The sequence below is a fragment of the Neophocaena asiaeorientalis genome, unplaced genomic scaffold (genome assembly GCF_003031525.2).
Source record: "Neophocaena asiaeorientalis asiaeorientalis breed wild unplaced genomic scaffold, Neophocaena_asiaeorientalis_V1.1 scaffold123, whole genome shotgun sequence".
Classification (NCBI taxonomy): domain Eukaryota; kingdom Metazoa; phylum Chordata; class Mammalia; order Artiodactyla; family Phocoenidae; genus Neophocaena; species Neophocaena asiaeorientalis.
In genome coordinates this window covers 9,288,175-9,305,156 of record NW_020173666.1, presented here as the reverse complement: position 1 = coordinate 9,305,156, position 16,982 = coordinate 9,288,175, and the positions used below count along the sequence as shown (strand labels likewise).

Sequence of the window (16,982 nt, the reverse complement as noted above, 5' to 3'; positions counted from 1 at the left end):
AGCGTTCCCTTCATCTCCGACCCCTGAGGAATTCCCTGTTACTAGTTAAACAGTGTTAAGTGGTAACGGGGGCTGGAAAGGTGGGACATGGGGGTGAGGGGGGGGATGGTGAGGCAACAATAAAGTGCTCAGTCCTGTCCCAGAGCCTTCCAGACAGCTCTGGCTTTGTGTGTGAGTTTGTGTGTGGGACAGAATACAAGACAAAGCCAGACAGGATACATAATTCTCAAACCCATACGCTGATTAGAAGTCTGGAAATTTCTCCCAAATTTCATACCTTATTTGATAGTTGAATGTCAGAAGATCTGACCTAAAGGGCGGGAATAAATGGCGGGAAGAGGATGGAGTTCATTTGGGCATCTCGGCCACCAGCAATCGGACACCCAGAAGACACCATCCCAGTATTCCGCCTTTGCCTGGGTGTAAAATTGTTTACTATCCATTTCACAAGTGTGCAGACAAATTGAAAGTCGCATGTGAGAACTAATGAATCCTTATAAAATTCTTCGAGATCCACAGATGAAAGGGACTGTTTAAGTACAGAGTATTATCAGCTAACGGTGGAGCACGCTGAATGAATAGGATTCTCCCAGAGGATAAACTGTGTCCTGGGAATAAATTCAGGAATTGTGGAAAATGCGTTCAACATTTTAGGTGAAAAGCCATAACTACCGATGACTCTTCAGCAGGCAATCTTTCCAATTCTAGAATTATCTTACGAGTTCACATCCTGGGATGTTTGTGGACCTCATACAGAATTTCAACATCTGTTTCATAGAATCATTGACTCTCAGGTCTGGAGGGGTCACCTGATCCTGACACCCCTTTGCTCATTAAATGCCCTCTGTGATATCTATAAAAAAAAATGGCAGCCCACCCCATGCTCAAGCTCTCCAGTTGGGCACTGATTAGCCCCCATTCTCACTTTCTTCTGTCTAAAGAGAGTTTTAAAAGTCCTTTTTACCATCTTCGCAAGCCAAGGTTCATCGAAGGCTTCTGCTGTCCTAGATTCCTTGTCATGTTCATCGTTGGTTATTCACTCTTCTCTATGTTTTTGCACATCTTTCAAATTTCTGATCCCACTGGTGAGGCCCCACATTTTCTGCAATAACGACTTAAAATTTTTTTGTGAAAATGTGCACACGCTCACCCAGTGGTTTTTTGTGCACAGCGACTTGCCTAAACTCAAAAAATAAAACCTGACATGACTGCAGGGTCAATATGATTCATATAAATCCTCAGAGAGTGGCTCAGCGGGTCACTTCGCGTTAGGCTGAAGAGGTCTTCTTGAGATCAGTGGAGCTGATGTTACAGTATCAGTCCCTGGCTCAAGCCAACAATGAACTGTTTGTACCAGAGAGCATAACCGGTTTGCATAACGTAATGATGGGACTCGGGACTGGCTTCCCATCCAGACCCGAGGCCTCCTGCCAGCGCCCTCCGTCATGACAGGGTGAGGCAGAGCATGAGTGGCTCAGAACAATCACTGCATGGGCCTCTAGAAAAACAGATCACAGTAGCATCCACACACGGAGACCTCAGGCTGGCGCTCTGCCAGGAAGAAAAGACAATGACAGAAAGAAAGACAGGAGCCAGGAGAAATATGGCCTCATGGAAATACATCTTGGCTAAGGGAGGGGAAGAGGGGTGATATACAAAGAAAAATAGGAGGAATATTCAGAAATTACTCAAGGTGTGCCTTTGCAGAGTCTCATCCCATATTTGGACCCCCAGGTGGACATCCATGGTGTGCTTTTTTTTTTTTTAATATTTATTCATTTATTTGGTTGCTCTGGGTCTTAGTTGTAGCACGGGGGACTTTGTTGCCACGTGCGGGATCATCGTTGTGGCACGTGGGATTTTTAGTTGTGGCATGCAGACTCTTAGTTGTGCCATGTGGGATCTAGTTCCCTGACCAGGGATCGAATCTGGGCCCCCTGCATTAGGAGCGTGAAGTCTTAACCACTGGACCACCAGGGAAGTCCCCATCCAGTGCATGTTTAAGGACAGCCTTAAACCTTCAGGTATGTGTATTATGCCTGCGGGGGCGGGGAGATTGCAGGCAAGAACGTGCACGTGTGCACGTGCGTATCTGTCTGGAAGGGAGGGCTGTCTGTAGGCCAGGGTGGGGCTGGCATGTGCTGGTTTATTCCCCCTTGGCTCAGAGGTTCAGGTAGGGGGAAAAGTACAGGTAGGGTGGAGTAGGGTATGTACCCATTGCAAAGGTAGGGATCTACCCCTGAGGTGCACACCCCTGAAATCTCATTCAGAGTTCAAAGAGGTAACAAAAGGGGTGTGTGTGCCCACAGTGAGAGTCTGCCACACATGGAAATAGATGCCCAAGTGTTTACACTCTAGAATTTTACGGTGCAAACCAGGAGGCAGCTCCTAATGATGTGGGAACAAAACAGTAAATGTTGAAGCTGCGGTCTCTCAGCAGGCACGAAGAAATGGTTGACCTTGGATCCACGGGCAGCCATGAATACAATGAGGAAGTTATAGAGGAGGAATTATCCAAAACGGAAGTTTCAAGGTCACAGAGAATTCTTCTTCTTATCCAAACGCAACAGTCTCAGGAATGCCATTTGGTGAGCACAGGCTGTGAAATTCCACAAAAATGGAATTCTCTCCACATGGGATCCTCGGTTCACTGAGGTTTTCACCCCACGTTTATTTGTGGAGGGAGCGGCTGAGGGGAGCTCTTGAAATTCAAGCTCTTCCCAGAAAGAGTGCAGGACTGACCAGGCATCTCAGCTCATCTGAACCCAGGCCTTTTTCATGTATTTGACAAAAAGAGCTAACTCTCTAAGAAGACCATTTTCACATTAGCCACGTATTTAACGTTAATGTTCATATAACAGTTCAATGGGATATTGACCAATAACAAATTCTAAAAGAGCGCTTTCAAAGATAGGAATTCAGGCAAAATACTACTCCCCACATGGGTGAAAAGGAGGCACAGTCTTCTCAATCCTCCTCAAAGGTCATCCTGTTTGGGGGGAAGGAGTTATATTTTTTCTACTCAAAAAAATTATTTGAAATAATCTGATGTGGTTTCACAAAATTGGTTGGATCCATCGCTAACAAATTGCTAACAAATGGCTAATGTCACGTTTCAAGAGAAAAGTAAAACTGTTATATGGACATGATGTCGTGGGTGTAGGAACGAAGGTGTGTGTGCAGGGACAATGGAGAAGGCTGCTGCCCAGTGCCGGGGGCCCCAGAAAGGCTGCCCAGAGGGGCTGACACGTGAGTGAGTCTTGCAATGCAGGCAGGGGAGGAGGGGGCTAGAGATCGTGCCAGACAGAGAACAGCAAGAGCAAAGGCACAGAGGGACCCAACAGACGATGGGTCCAGAAGTAAGGAAGGGGCATCATGAGATGTGGCTGAGGATGCGGACAGGGATGGGCCACAAAGCCCTTGGAAGCCAGGCTGGGAGGCTGGATTTAATCCTGGGGGAGACAGGGGCCTTCCCGGGGAGTGACGTGGTTGGACATGCATCTAATTTTAGGCGGAAGGTGGTAAAACTATAGCAGGGCAGGGAGATTGACCAGAAGGTTAACATAGTCAGCAAAACAGGAGCAACAGACAGCAAATGAGTCAGCAGAAGACCTTTTTTTTTTTTTTTTGCAGTACGCGGGCCTCTCACTGTTGTGGCCTCTGCCACCAGGGAAGCCCAGAAGACCATTTTTTTTTTTTTTTTTCAGAAGACCATTTTTGACACCAACTTCTTTGTCTCTATACAAGAAGCCATGTGACACCACCCTCTGGACCCCGTGGAAGCTGACTCTATGTTCATTTTGAAAACAACAAAGGGAAGGGAGTCCTGCTTGACATTTTTGGCGGGGAGCTTAACCTTTCAAGCTGAACCACTTATTATCCGATTTTCTTTTCCATCAGAATCTTTGTGGGGCGGGGGGGGGCAGTGCCGAGAAGGAGTGAATGAGAAGCTTCTGTATGAGGGAGCTGGGGCCACAGAACTGCGCTGCTAACCTCTCCACACCAAGCATTTTACTTCTCCTAGACATCTGAAAACATCTTGACTTTCATACCAATGCAGGCTAGGCATTTCTAACCGCTCTGCTAACTTCAGGACAGCCTGCTCGTTAGTGGCCTGGGAAGAGGGCAGGTACCAGCTGGTAGCAAATGGAATTCACTACTGACCTTAAATTTAAACGAGATCCATGCAGAGGAAGGACTTCGTATTCTGCTAGGCTTCGAAGCTCCATTATCTTCCGAGTCATTCTGTCCTGGAAGAAAACAGCAAGTGGGCTCGTTAAATTACTCATACGTGAAGGATCGATTCACACTGCATTAAATGAAGCGCTGACATTTCATGGACAAGATGAAGTACAGTTCAGAACGAATTACTACTGTGACGATGCATGCAAAAGCCTGATTTTTTTTTTTTTGAAGTTTCATTTACGCAGATGACAGGTAACCTGACTCTTCATTTTGGTGATCAGGTCAGCTAAAGCGTCATTCAGTACTGCTGCGCGACAGTATCAAGAAATGGTTATAAAGAGAAACGGTTGCAGGTCCTGTATTTGATTCAGACTCGGCAGCTGAGATAACGTTTTCAGTGAAATATTATCTCCTTGCCGGTTAATACGATCTACCAAATGTAAAATGAAGGGGTTTAAAGTTCATATTTGTGATCACAGAGTCTTGGGAATGGGTAGGATTCTCCTTCAAAGATGCAGAAATAAGATCCAGAGAAGCTGTCCTACCCACAGTCTAGTGACCGGTTACTGATCGAACCGCAAGTTCTTCGACCACTGCTCTTTCTGCTACATCAGACTTCATTTAGGTGTTGGCGCTCTGAAACAATACCTCTTATGATGAAGACTTCTGAGTCACAAAACACTTTAAATTTCACGCTGATTTTAAACTTATTTTGTGGTCTTTTAAAATGTGCAAGTCATTTTCATTTTTGCAAAGAAATTCTAATAATGAGCTCGTCTCCACTTTTCATGGAGAAATGAGTCCTACTAGGGTATGACAAAACCAACTCGCCCCATGACCTTCCCCTATTTACAGCCAGAGGCTGGCCTGGGCTAAACCCTAGAAGAAATTGCTCTCCCTGAAGGGCTATCTGTCCCTGGCTCCATGGCACTTGGAAAATCTCAGAGTGCCGAGTGTCTGGAGGCCTCAGGCTGATGGACTTCAAACCTCTCATTAGTTAAAGAAAGTGTAGCGCAGTTCAGATCATCAATTAAAGGGTGAGCCAGTTGGAGAAAACCAGAAAGAGACATGTGTTAATTGAACATCTGTTGGCACTAGGCCCTGTGTTCTCTGCTTTAAATACATGATCTCCTTCTGTTCTCACAACTGTCCCACAGGTATGCCTGGGTACCTCTCCATTTCACACATTTTACAAACGAGGCTGGGTTCCTTGGTTCAACTAGTATTTACCTGAGCATCTGCTACCTGCCAGGCACCAAGGTGGGTGGTCAGTCTACAAAGGAGAAATGGATAAGCCCCGCCTCCTGCCCACAGTGAGGTCACAGTCTAGCAGGGATGGGGCAGCGGGGAGTCAAGCGAGTTAATCAGAACCATGTTGTTCCAACAGCGGCTTGTAGCCCAATTAGAGAGAAGATCACGAAGCCAGTTTAGCGGGTCTTGAGTAGCACTCAGAATAAACAAATGAACAAAGTAGAACAGAATAGCACAGAATGGCAAATATCAGAGAGCATGGCGTAAAGGTGAGGCAACTCACATGGGTATATGTCTATACCTCTGCATCAATCATATATATACGTCTGTGTGCCTTGATTTGCAATGGAAAATATATTTCCTTTCGTAGGTGATGGTGGAAAAAATTGTGAAAGCCGTCAAGTTATAGAGCAAAGTGACAAGCGCTGTGTTAGGAGGTCATGCGTAATGGTGAGCGCGCACAGGAGGGAGCGTCCGCCCGCAGATGAATTTGCACTTAGCTCCAGAGGAAGCTGGGGACAATTTTGGTTCCTCACCAAAGACAAACCTCTTAAGGATGGGATGCCCACATCTGATGCTCAAAGCTAGGAAGAGCTTGAGAAGGGGCTGGGGTGAAGTTTCCAGGACTAGAGAGGAAAACAGAGTAGGGGCCCTTCTCCCCCAGCCTGGGAAAGGTGGCAGCCATGAAGCCACAAAAGGCACAATGACACCAATGGAGTCAGACTCAAGAAGAGGGGATTAAACCTCAAGGAGATGGAACCCCAATCTAGCCCGAATTGCTAGAACTGTGGAAGCTGCTGGAAGGTCTCTCAATTCCCAGCATCCCACTGTGAAGAGAGTGTAGGAGAGCCTCCAGAGTGCGGAAGGTGGAAGCCAGGGAGCCAGATGTGGGCTCCTTTAAATGATCTCAATCTCATGAACAGCACCTCCTTTGGGATGACAGGTTACTGCGACCTTCCTTAGCAGGATAAAACAGTTAACTCAGTTTTCTTTTCTTTTAACACAACTTCCTTCGGACATATTCTAGATACCATGCTTACAGGTTGAGGATTTGCGGCAGTCCACTGGATGGCCACGCGGAGATACTTTCTCAGGTGTCTGAGTATGGACTCAAGGTGAGAGAAAAAAGATCTTCCTGTAGAGTAACCTGAGTTACTCATGCTGTAAGCCTCTCTGATATGGGTTTAAGAGACTATGCAGTAAGACCTAGCTCAGGGCGGCAGCTAAATTCACTGTGTCATTTTGGTGACTTGGTTATTGCATATTTATTTTTTAACAAGCAATGACATGAGATAATGTCAAGATTAATTATCTTATCCGTTATTTAACCCATATTTTTTTGTGGTACAGACTTATGTGATGATGAGAAGCACTGGGTACTATACAAAATAAACAGCCCCAGAAATGTATAGAAGAGTAATGAATAGATGTTTATGTTTTATGTTTCTTCACCCATCACCTGCGTCTTTAATAAGTTCCTCTTCACTACCGGCTGAGGAGAGAATACTAGCACATGTTGAAAGCAGGAGAAATAATTAGGGTAGGATTTTTTTATTCTATTAAAACAGAGATAGTTCATATGAAAGCATTTCATGAACTAAATGTTATTCTGCAAGTATTCGCCATTTTAATTATTATTATCATTATTATTATCAATGCTAATAAGCTATTATCAGGTAAAAAATATAAAGTATTAGTACCCACAAGTAAATGAAATTATATTTGATGGATCCTGAGTATGCTGTTTTTCACACCTTTTTATTTTTACACCAAGGACTCAGGTTTAACATTTTCAAGAATCAAGATTAATAATAAGGCAGAGGGCTTCCCTGGTGGCGCAGTGGTTGAGAGTCTGCCTGCCGATGCAGGGGAGACGGGTTCGTGCCCCGGTCCGGGGAGATCCCACATGCCGCGGAGCGGCTGGGCCCATGAGCCATGGCCGCTAAGCCTGCGTGTCCGGAGCCTGTGCTCTGCAACGGGAGAGGCCACAACAGTCAAAAAAAAAAAAAATAAATAATAATAATAATAAGGCAGAGAGTTTAATAAGTAATCATTCTTCATAACAGAAGTATGGATGGACTTTTAAAGTTTTATTTATTTATTTTTCTTTATTTTTTTGGCTGCGTCTGGTCTTAGTTGCGGCGTGTGGGCTTCTCTCTAGTTGTGGCATGCATTTTTGGTTTTTTTTTTTTCTCTCTCTAGTTGTGGTGTGCGGGCTCCAGGGCGCGTGGGCTCTGTAATTTGTGGCATGCGGTCTCTCTAGCTGAGGCGCGCATAAGGCGCGCATACTGCCACAACAGTAGTTGTGGCACGCAGGCTTAGTTGCCCCACGGCATGTGGGATCTTAGTTCCCCGACCAGGGATCGAACCCACGTCCCCTGCACTGGAAGGCAGATTCTTTACCACTGGACCACCAGGGAAGGCCCTGGATGGACTTTGATTAATAAATATGATATTCACCGTACAGACGGAGAAGCTGATGCCTTGCCCAGCATCACGTGGGGGCAGAACCAGAACAGAAAGGCAGACCCCTGTCACACCAGAGCCCTTGCACTTTAACTTCTCAGCTTGCTCGTGATTTTGGTTTCAGGTTTGCTTTTTCTTACAGAGCCATAGCTGATTTCCGTTCTTTGTCCAGAAGAGAGATGATCATATGTAATGTAATGATTATATATAAGCACACACATCACAAAATGGTATCAGAGAATGAAAAGCTCTCCTTGAACATTAGCCAGACAGCTTCAACCTTTCCATTGCTCGTCTAGATTCAAAAGAAGTTTTTTGGCTTCTTAGCCTTTTAAATTATTTCCTATCTTTAGGTTATACCATGTTTCAATTAAAATTAGGTGTTATCACTATGTTTGCAAAAAAAAAAAAGTCTCAGAATTATAGCTAACACAAGGTAACTTGTGAGCGAGCGTGTGGCTGGTAGAATTTAACTTAAATACTTTAAGTCCTACTTAAAGGTCATCCAGTAGGTAAATTATAAGGAGTTAGAGGAAGTATCTACAGTTTTTAAGAGTATTAAAAGGTATATTAAATATTTTTAAACAGGCAAATTAAACTTTTGAAGCTAGAGATGAAGCACAACTGAGTGATAAAACTATTAAAAGTTAAACACAGGAAAGTGGCCACCACAGAAGGGGCTGGGGGGATGCAGCAGTTCAGTTCTATTTCCTGGCTTTGGTGATTCATTAAGCCATACACTCGATTTGTGTGGTTTTCTGTATCTGTGGAGGGTTTTTCGGGGGGTGGGGGCGGGAAGAGGACTCTGATGGTACCAGCCCCATCCATGGGGAGAAAGTCCTTTTTTTGGGGGAGGGGGCACGGCTTATGGGATCTTAGTTCCCCGCCCAGGGATTGACCCCAGGCCCCTGGAATGAAAGCATGAAGTCCTAATCACTGGAGCACCAGAGAATTCCCTTTTTTTTCTTTTAAACTAAAGGGGGATTTACATAACGAAATCATTTGCTTGAAATAAGGAACTAACAATATAATAAACAACTGTTATTTCCAGGCCTGGTAGGACGAAAAGAAGGACAATTTAAGCCTACTTCCCTTCATTTGTTATACAAATGCCGCGTTTTGAGGGGCTCTGGTGCAGAGTACCTGTGTCAGTCACTGAGTGGTCTTAGGTAGTATCGGGCTCCTTCTAAGAATGTGTTCAAAATGATTTCGATGGCAAGTAAGTCTAATCGACGGTACCAACGCCTGGAGGCTTTATTAGCTTTGGAACGAAATTTTTAAATAGATGGCATCCAAAAGTATCTTCAGCTTTATTTCTTGCTTTCAGGTTTTAATCAAGTTCAGAGCAGCGCCCGATCTCCTCCCCCACCAGGAATAGTCAAGATAATCCCCAGGTAAATTCTAGCAAACACCAATCCAGGGCTGGCAGTCCCGTTCACTGCCGAACACCTGGGTCCGGGCTCCCAGCCAGCGCTGGCGAAGGCCTGTTCTGTGCTTCTTGTCCTGGCTCTGCGGGCGGGGGGAAAAGCACAAGCAGAGGACACAAGCCATGTTGAACCCTCCCAGCTCTCCAGGCTCGCACTTCGCTCCTTTTTCTGTAGCTGAATAAAACAGTTCTCCCTTTTCTGTTTATTTGCACAGAGGGCTGTTTAACCTAGGAGCACAAAGAGTGGGGTGAGAGCTACAAACACGTGGCCGAGAATGATTTCCAATCACAATAAACACGCCCAAAGAGGGAGGAAGATGGTAAGCGATCTATTTCCTTTCTAACATTCTTTAAAATAAATGCAGGGCCCTGGAGGAGCCAGCCTGACATGTTTCCACGAGATGAATAAGCGTGAGGAAGCACAGATCCTTGTACACTACCTGCGCTGTGCCGAGGCCCCAGGCCAGGCCACAGTTCGGCAACTGGGTCCCCAGTGCCGGAGTATCTGGAGATTGTCTACAATGCAGTCGTCTGGGCTGCTTTCCCTTCCGTGAGCCCTTGGCAGTCTGACATGTAAGAAGATGCTCTTCTCTGACACGTTCTGCAGAGCCTCCTGCATCCTCCAAACTGAGTCTCTGTCTGCTGAGAAGCTCTGTGACGGTTTACCCCAGCCATGGCAGGCCATGCCACAGCGGAGAGCAAGCCTAAGCTACACTGTGGTCTGTTGCCTTTGGAAGCTATTTCCCCTGAAGCATGTGAGCAAAATCCGCACCAATTTTAAAGCAACATGTGATTGTCGTGAAAGAATATATGGAACTATATTCTCTTCATCTCCTTCCGTGAGTCCGTTCCTTCTAAAGGCTGAATCTACGTGGCTTTCTGCATTACTCACTCTGAACAAGATGCAGAAACGCCCAGCACCACGGCAAGGGACACATTACACATTAGGAGGCCTTAAAACATCACCACTAACAAAACGCTGGATTCTCCCATTGCTGTCAGAAAGCAGGATGAGAGCATAATCTAAGTCCTTTAAAGGGAGAAAAACTTCTCGCATTTTTAACATGAAAAGACACCCCCTACCCAACATACATCTAACACTAATGACCTGGCTATAGGAGGGCTCCCGTCAGATGATTTAACCTTGCAAGTCTATCAAGTTCCCATCCTAAACGCCTTCCTTTGTGGCTAAAAGCAACAGTCTGTGAATGCATTGAGCTGAAGGCCAAGAGGGACATACAGTAGCTTTACAGGGTGACCTGTCGCTATTACAAGTGCTGCTTCTTAGATCTGTGCAGTGCACAACCTGTGAGGCCACGTGTGGCAGCCCTGATTATACTTGTGAGGTCAGAACACACTCTTTCCTTGTGTATTTGCATATTATTTCTATTACAAAATGAATATGTATATTACATATTCTATATAAATCAGTTGCTTCTATCCTATGTCCACATAAATCTTATTGGTTACTCAACTCTTAGTTTCATTGTTCTAAACCAACATCAATAAGTTAATTATGCTTAGTGCCCAAGTGTTAGGAACTCCTTTCCTTTTCATCTCTGAATATAAATCTACTTGAAAGTCAGACTTAGTTTCACTTGAGTCAAAAGTGATCTTTGATTTCCCCCTCCCATTCCATTGGTCACCAAAAGTTGGGCTAGATGTTAACGCTGCCTTATAAATGTTTCTCAGTCTCCACACTCTCAGGCCTTTTAACGTTTCTTCCAGATCATTACAGTAGTCTTCTAACTGGCCTTCCAACTTCCAGTCTCTCTCAATGAATCTGTCACGTTATAGCCAGAGGTACCTCCTCAAACACAGACAGCTTTAGATCATTCTTGTTTAATGGTTCTATATTCCCCAAGAGGTAAAGTCCAAACAAATTGCCGTGATGGAGGGCAATCAGCTCATCAGCCTGGGCTAAAATAACTTCCAACACCACCCAACATCCATTCAGGCATCCATTCAATGAAAATTCACTGGGCCCTCTTAGAAACACAGTGGGATTCAGGAAGACTGAAGAAAGTCAGTAAAACCCATTCCCTGACCTCGGGGTGCATACACCTGGGCAGGAGATACAGACGTATAAAGAAATAATTATAATCAACCATCATAACTGTAATTTGGCCCCGATCCGGTACACCAGTCTCATATTCAGTGAATTCCCACTCATCCATTTCTCCTGTTTTCCAACCATGTTGAATTTTTGGCTATTTAGAAATATGCCAGGTTCTTTCATACCTGCATATCTTTACTTCATCTCCAGTGTTTGGAATGCCCTCCCTGAGCCTCTGCCCAGTGAATCGCTATTCATCCTTCAAGACTTTGCCCAATATCCCCACCTCTGTAAGGCCTTCCCTGATACTCCCAGGCATAACTATTAGCTTCTTTTTTAGGGCTGCCTCTTCTTGGTTTCTACCTCTACTCTAGCAAATTCTTACATTGTGCTACAATCGTTGTTTAAATGTCTGTGCTTTCTACTACTTTGAGGGCAGCCCCTATGTTTTAAGGACTTGTGGCTTCTCTAGCTCCTCACCTACCACTTGGCACACAAGTGGATTAGGAACTAAATGCAGAGCGGCAAAAGTCAGCCAGGGAAAACTGGCCCTCACAGTGAAGGGCCTGAGGCAAACCCCACTTAAATCAGTCACCCCTTGTGTGCTGTCCAAGCCCCTGCCTCACTCCTGTCTGCTTCATAGTGTGGGGGAAGATGGTTTCTTTGTGTCTGAGCTCATCCTAGGCCACAAAGGGCTGCAGTCTCAACAGGGGACGGAGTGGGGGTAGCAATGGGGAAAGGACTGCATCACTCTGAACAAGGTTGATTCTTTGGGCTGCAGTGGATCTTTGCTGTGTACAGCAGCCAACGCCAGTATCTTTTGCCTCTTTTGATTTTGGTAACCAAGAATCTGGGCTCCATGGAAGTGGCTTCTAGAAGTGGTAAAGTTTGCCTGGAACCAATATATTAAGGCTACTGAAGTAAATATGCAAGAAGAAATGAGGAATCCATATTTGAAATTAAGTACAAATGACCTTCCTTCTTCCCTCCCTCCGTCCCTCCCTCTCTCCCTCCTTTCGTTCCTTCCTAAACGTGGAAAAACTAACTCATATGACTGGTAGATGTCATTTTTATATATCTGAACACATTATTAAAGAGTCCATTCAAAAATCCATTTCCGCCAAGTGAAATTAATTAATTTTAGAGTCTTTCATTTGGTCTTCATTTATCCCACAAAAGAGGGTAAGATGTGAAAGTTGCCCTCAAGAAATTCACAGTCTGGAGGCCACATTTAGTTCACTGATAGCCCTGCCTTTTCCCCCAGAGTGAGACATTTCACTCCATAGATAGTTCTTACGGAGGAACTTTAATTAATTGATCAATTAATTAGCCCACAACTCCCTCTAGGCTAAAACTGGTGACTTTTCCAAGAAAAGTTACTGAACTGAAGCTCAAACAATGGAAAACTAGACTAGAGTGTGTATGTCTGCAGGTTAGCATCTGTATACAAATATCCATAAACACAAAGACAGGGGGCTGAACACGACACAGACATTCCCCACTGCCACGGCCGCCATCCAGATCAGCCAGGGGGCCGGGGGGCAGGTGGGAGTCGCGGCTGCTCACCCGGCCAAAGGCAGTGGTTTCCTCCCCAGCAACTGGGGTCCTGCAGCTCATCCTCCCCGTGACCCTTCACTCTGCCTCCTTCTCCATGGATACTAGGGGAGAAGAACCTGCCATGCCTGATCCAGACCTCAACCTGCTCCTTTAGTAGGTTCGTTAGGGAACCGCTGACTGAAACCACCCTCCTTGGCCAGGCACCACGATAACCACTTGCATGAGCTGTCTCACAACAGGAGATCCCGATAAGGAACATGGTGCTGTAGCTGAATACCAGCCAGGAGAAATCGGGAGGGGTCCAAATGAGGGAGGAGACGCCAGCCCATAATACTGTCCTGCCAACAGCCCAGGATCCTTCATGCTGGACTCCATCTTGGCTGAGAATTGCATGTGCCACCAGGAAGTACCCTGATTCAGACCAAATATGGGCCAAGCAAGATGACTGGCCAGAGACAACCTGGAAACTAACACCATTACCGTACAACCTGCGACTGCGAGCCACGTGGCAGAGCGGTTCTCCTGGGTTCCCTACCCTGCTGCCCTCCACACGGGCGCCCCTTCCCAATAAAGTCCTTTGCTTGGTCAGTACTTGTGTCTTCTTGGACAATTCATTTCTGAGTGTTAGACAGGAGCCCACTCTCGGGCCCTTCCTGCAACAGGTTCAATTCCTGGTCCTCCCATCTCACCAGCAAAGGCACAGAATACAGGCTTGCACCCTCCTTGAAATGGTTTGACGTGATCCTAAGAGGCTCCAAAAATCCGGGTGTTATTTCTACTCCTTATTATACTAACTCCATCTTTCCCCTCTGGAGGTCACAGCAGCCCTGTGTGCAGGGTCTGTGATGGGCCAGCTTTCGGGTCCTGAAGCCTCGGTAAATTGGCTTTGTGGGGTGTATCTTCATTTCACAAAAGAGAAGCTGGAATTCAGAGTGGCTTACCCAAAAGATATTCAGTAAGTCAAAGCCATTCTGGTAAGTTATGAGGAAAACCAAAGCTATGTTGTTAAAGTTTGAGAAAAGCACATTCCAGAGCCGTGGTTTTCTCCTCGGCACGGCCAAGGGCCAGATAAAGCACAATTTGCCTCCATTTCTTTTCTTGAATGAAGTAAACAACACCACCTTTGAATTCATTATGTCAAATTAACTTCAGAGAAACGAGGAACACAGCCCAAGAAAGCACCATTAGGGAAAAAAAGTTTCAAAACTACCGATCTGCCGTATGCAACCCCACAGTCTTCCAAACTGAAGGTGGCGTTTGCCCAGAGAGCAATTTCATCTTGCAGAGACAACCCTGTCCTGGGGCCGGAAGAATTTGAGTAAAAAGGCGCAAGCATCAGCGTAAGTCCCAACTTCAAAAGACGTATAATCACCATTTCCGGAAACTCTCTCCATCCAGATCAACAGGGTCCCCAGGTTGAGGATGAGTCACCTCCCACCCCCAGAGTTTCCCCCAAACCACACATTCCTCTCCCTGTCCTCGGCAGTCATTTGCATACGTTCTAACCTAAACTGGGGCCATTTATAAAAGGGCTTGTGTTTAACTTTATTCAGTTCCAGTGCTTTCTTCCAGCTACCCAATCTGTACGTAATTAAAATCATATTGAGGCAAACGTTGAATGGTATGAAAAGTTTTACCATATGTATACAACTGACTAGCTGTAGAATTTGGCATGTCTGCAGTTATCCCATTAAGAGGGGCGAGCCTGGCTTATTTTGGAGTATACGTTATATGTTTTGGATCGGTCCTGTTTTGTTACTTCTATTAAGGCTGTCTGTGATGCTTAACCCTTTGTCAACGGTTGCCACAGTGTGCCCCTGCACTGCAACAATGAAGACCACTGAACGCTGACTCAAAAATTATTTGGCTCCTTTGAATATTTTCCACTTTCTGAACCCAAATTAGCTTTCTCGGTCTTGACAACAAAGGCTGAGCAGATACCATCAAAGCCTCTGGGACAGGGTGGAACTGAAGGGAGAAAACGCAGATGGAATCATCGCCCCCAGATCCTAAAGGCAGAGGGCCCTCCTTAAAGCTTGAAAGAGGTAATTTTAGGACAAAAAGAGGAAGTACTGTGCTACTGTAGATAATAAAAATATGAAACTTGTGTCCCGTGAGGGAGCAGATAAAATATAAAGGGATTCAAGAAGGAGTTAGCAAAGGTCATGCTGACAGATCCACCTTTGAAGAACATTCCAGACATTCTGAGACTGAGACCAGAGAAGGAAAACCTATCTTTCCACCTTATCACATGCCCCATTCTACCCACCCTCCTGCACAACCATAAAAAAACTGGAGGCCTTTGTGGAGGGAGAATTCTAGCTGGATGGGCCTCTGGTCTGATTCTCCAGGTCACGGTACTCCTACTTGATCTAATTTGTAGTTAGTATAGCTGCAAAGTTGCAATTTTGCTTTAAGATATTCTTCAGTATAGATTTCAGAATGAATTAAAGTCTCTCTTAACATGTGACATGAAGAAACACATGTTCTTAATCTGTGGGTTTAAAATTGCTTTCGAATTACATCAATGAGACACAGCCTCAAAAGAAGGATCAGGCCACCAACCCTCAAACACTAGAGTATAAGAGCAGTGTAGGATAATACTACTTTCCACAATGTCTTACAACAAATCAAGTGTTAACATTCTTTGAAAAGGGACCTTCATCTGAAGCTAAGAACAAAACAAAACAAAAAGCAACAGAAGAAGTTGCATTTGGGGCTTCCCTGGTGGCGCAGTGGTTGAGAATCCGCCTGCCAATGAAGGGGACACGGGCTTGAGTCCTGGTCCGGGAAGATCCCACATGCCGTGGAGCAACTAAGCCTGTGCGCCACAACTACTGAGCCTGTGCTCTGGAGCCCGTGAGCCACAACTACGGAAGCCCACGTGCCACGACTACTGACGCCCGCACGCCTAGAGCCCGTGCTCCGCAACAAGAGAAGCCACCACAATGAGAAGCCTGCACACCACAACGAAGAGTAGCCCCTGCTCGCTGCAGCTAGAGAAAGACCGCACACAGCAACGAAGACCCAATGCAGCCAAAAATAAATAAATAAAATAAATTTATTTTTTAAAAAAGGAGCTTTGGAACCCAGTGGGTGCTAGTTGCTTGCTGAAGACAGAAGTCTTGCTAAGCAGCTCTGAGGATGGAGTGAGGCCAGAGGTAGCCAACGCCCCCAGGAAAGGGAGCAGGGAAAGAAACGTTCTCAAGTCATGAGTCAGTCAAGTCCCCAGCCAGAGAGCAAATCCTGGGTACTCAGTACCAGATGCAAACCTACAGAATGTTAAGATTAGAAAACTGTAGAATAAACGTGGAGAATTCATCCTTCTTTCTTTTCCTTTGGCCACACCATGAGGCTTGCAGGATCTTAGTTCCCCTACCAGGGATTGAACACAGGTCCCCTGCAGTGGCAGCACGGAGTCCTAACCACTGGGCCATCAGGGAATTCCCAAAAACTCATCCCTTAAAACAGGAAGCCGATAGGAAGGTTATTGTGAAATGTTTAAAGATAGTTTTGGAGACAAAAATTTTGTATTTAAAGCTTAGTTACACTAAAACACTAATTTAAAACATATATGCATACCAATGTTCATAGCAATATTATTTACAATGGCCAAGATATGGAAGCAACCTAAGTGTCCATCAATAGATGGATGGATAAAGAAGATGCGAGATACACACACACACACACACACACACACACACAAACAATGGAATACTACTCAGCCTTAAAAAAGAATGACATTTTGCCATTTGCAACAACGTGGATGGATTTGGGGGCATTATGCTAAGTGAAATAAGTCAGACAGAGAAAGACAAATATGGTATGATATCACTTATATGTGGGATCTAAAAAGCAAAACAAACTAGTGAATATAACAAAAAAGAAATGGACTAACAGATGTAAAGAACAATCTAGTGGTTACCAGTGGGGATAGGGAAAGGGGAGGGGTAGGATAGGGGTAAGGGATTATGAGGTACAAACTACAAAGGAGAGGACGCAAATCAATAAAATTAGAAATGAAAAAGGAGAAATCACAAC

At 45.2% G+C, this 16,982-nt stretch overlaps 1 protein-coding gene across 5 annotated transcripts in view; it reads right to left on the bottom strand.

Annotated features, from left to right (window-relative positions):
* The window catches only part of SCAF8 (SR-related CTD associated factor 8), a 198,682-nt gene that overhangs the window by 23,122 nt on the left and 158,578 nt on the right, over nt 1-16,982 (bottom strand). For all 5 annotated transcript variants that reach the window (XR_003003604.1, XR_003003601.1, XR_003003600.1 and 2 more), the window contains one exon: nt 4,165-4,250. The gene's annotated coding sequence lies outside the window, so the exon portion shown is untranslated. The remainder of the gene's footprint in view (nt 1-4,164; nt 4,251-16,982) is intronic.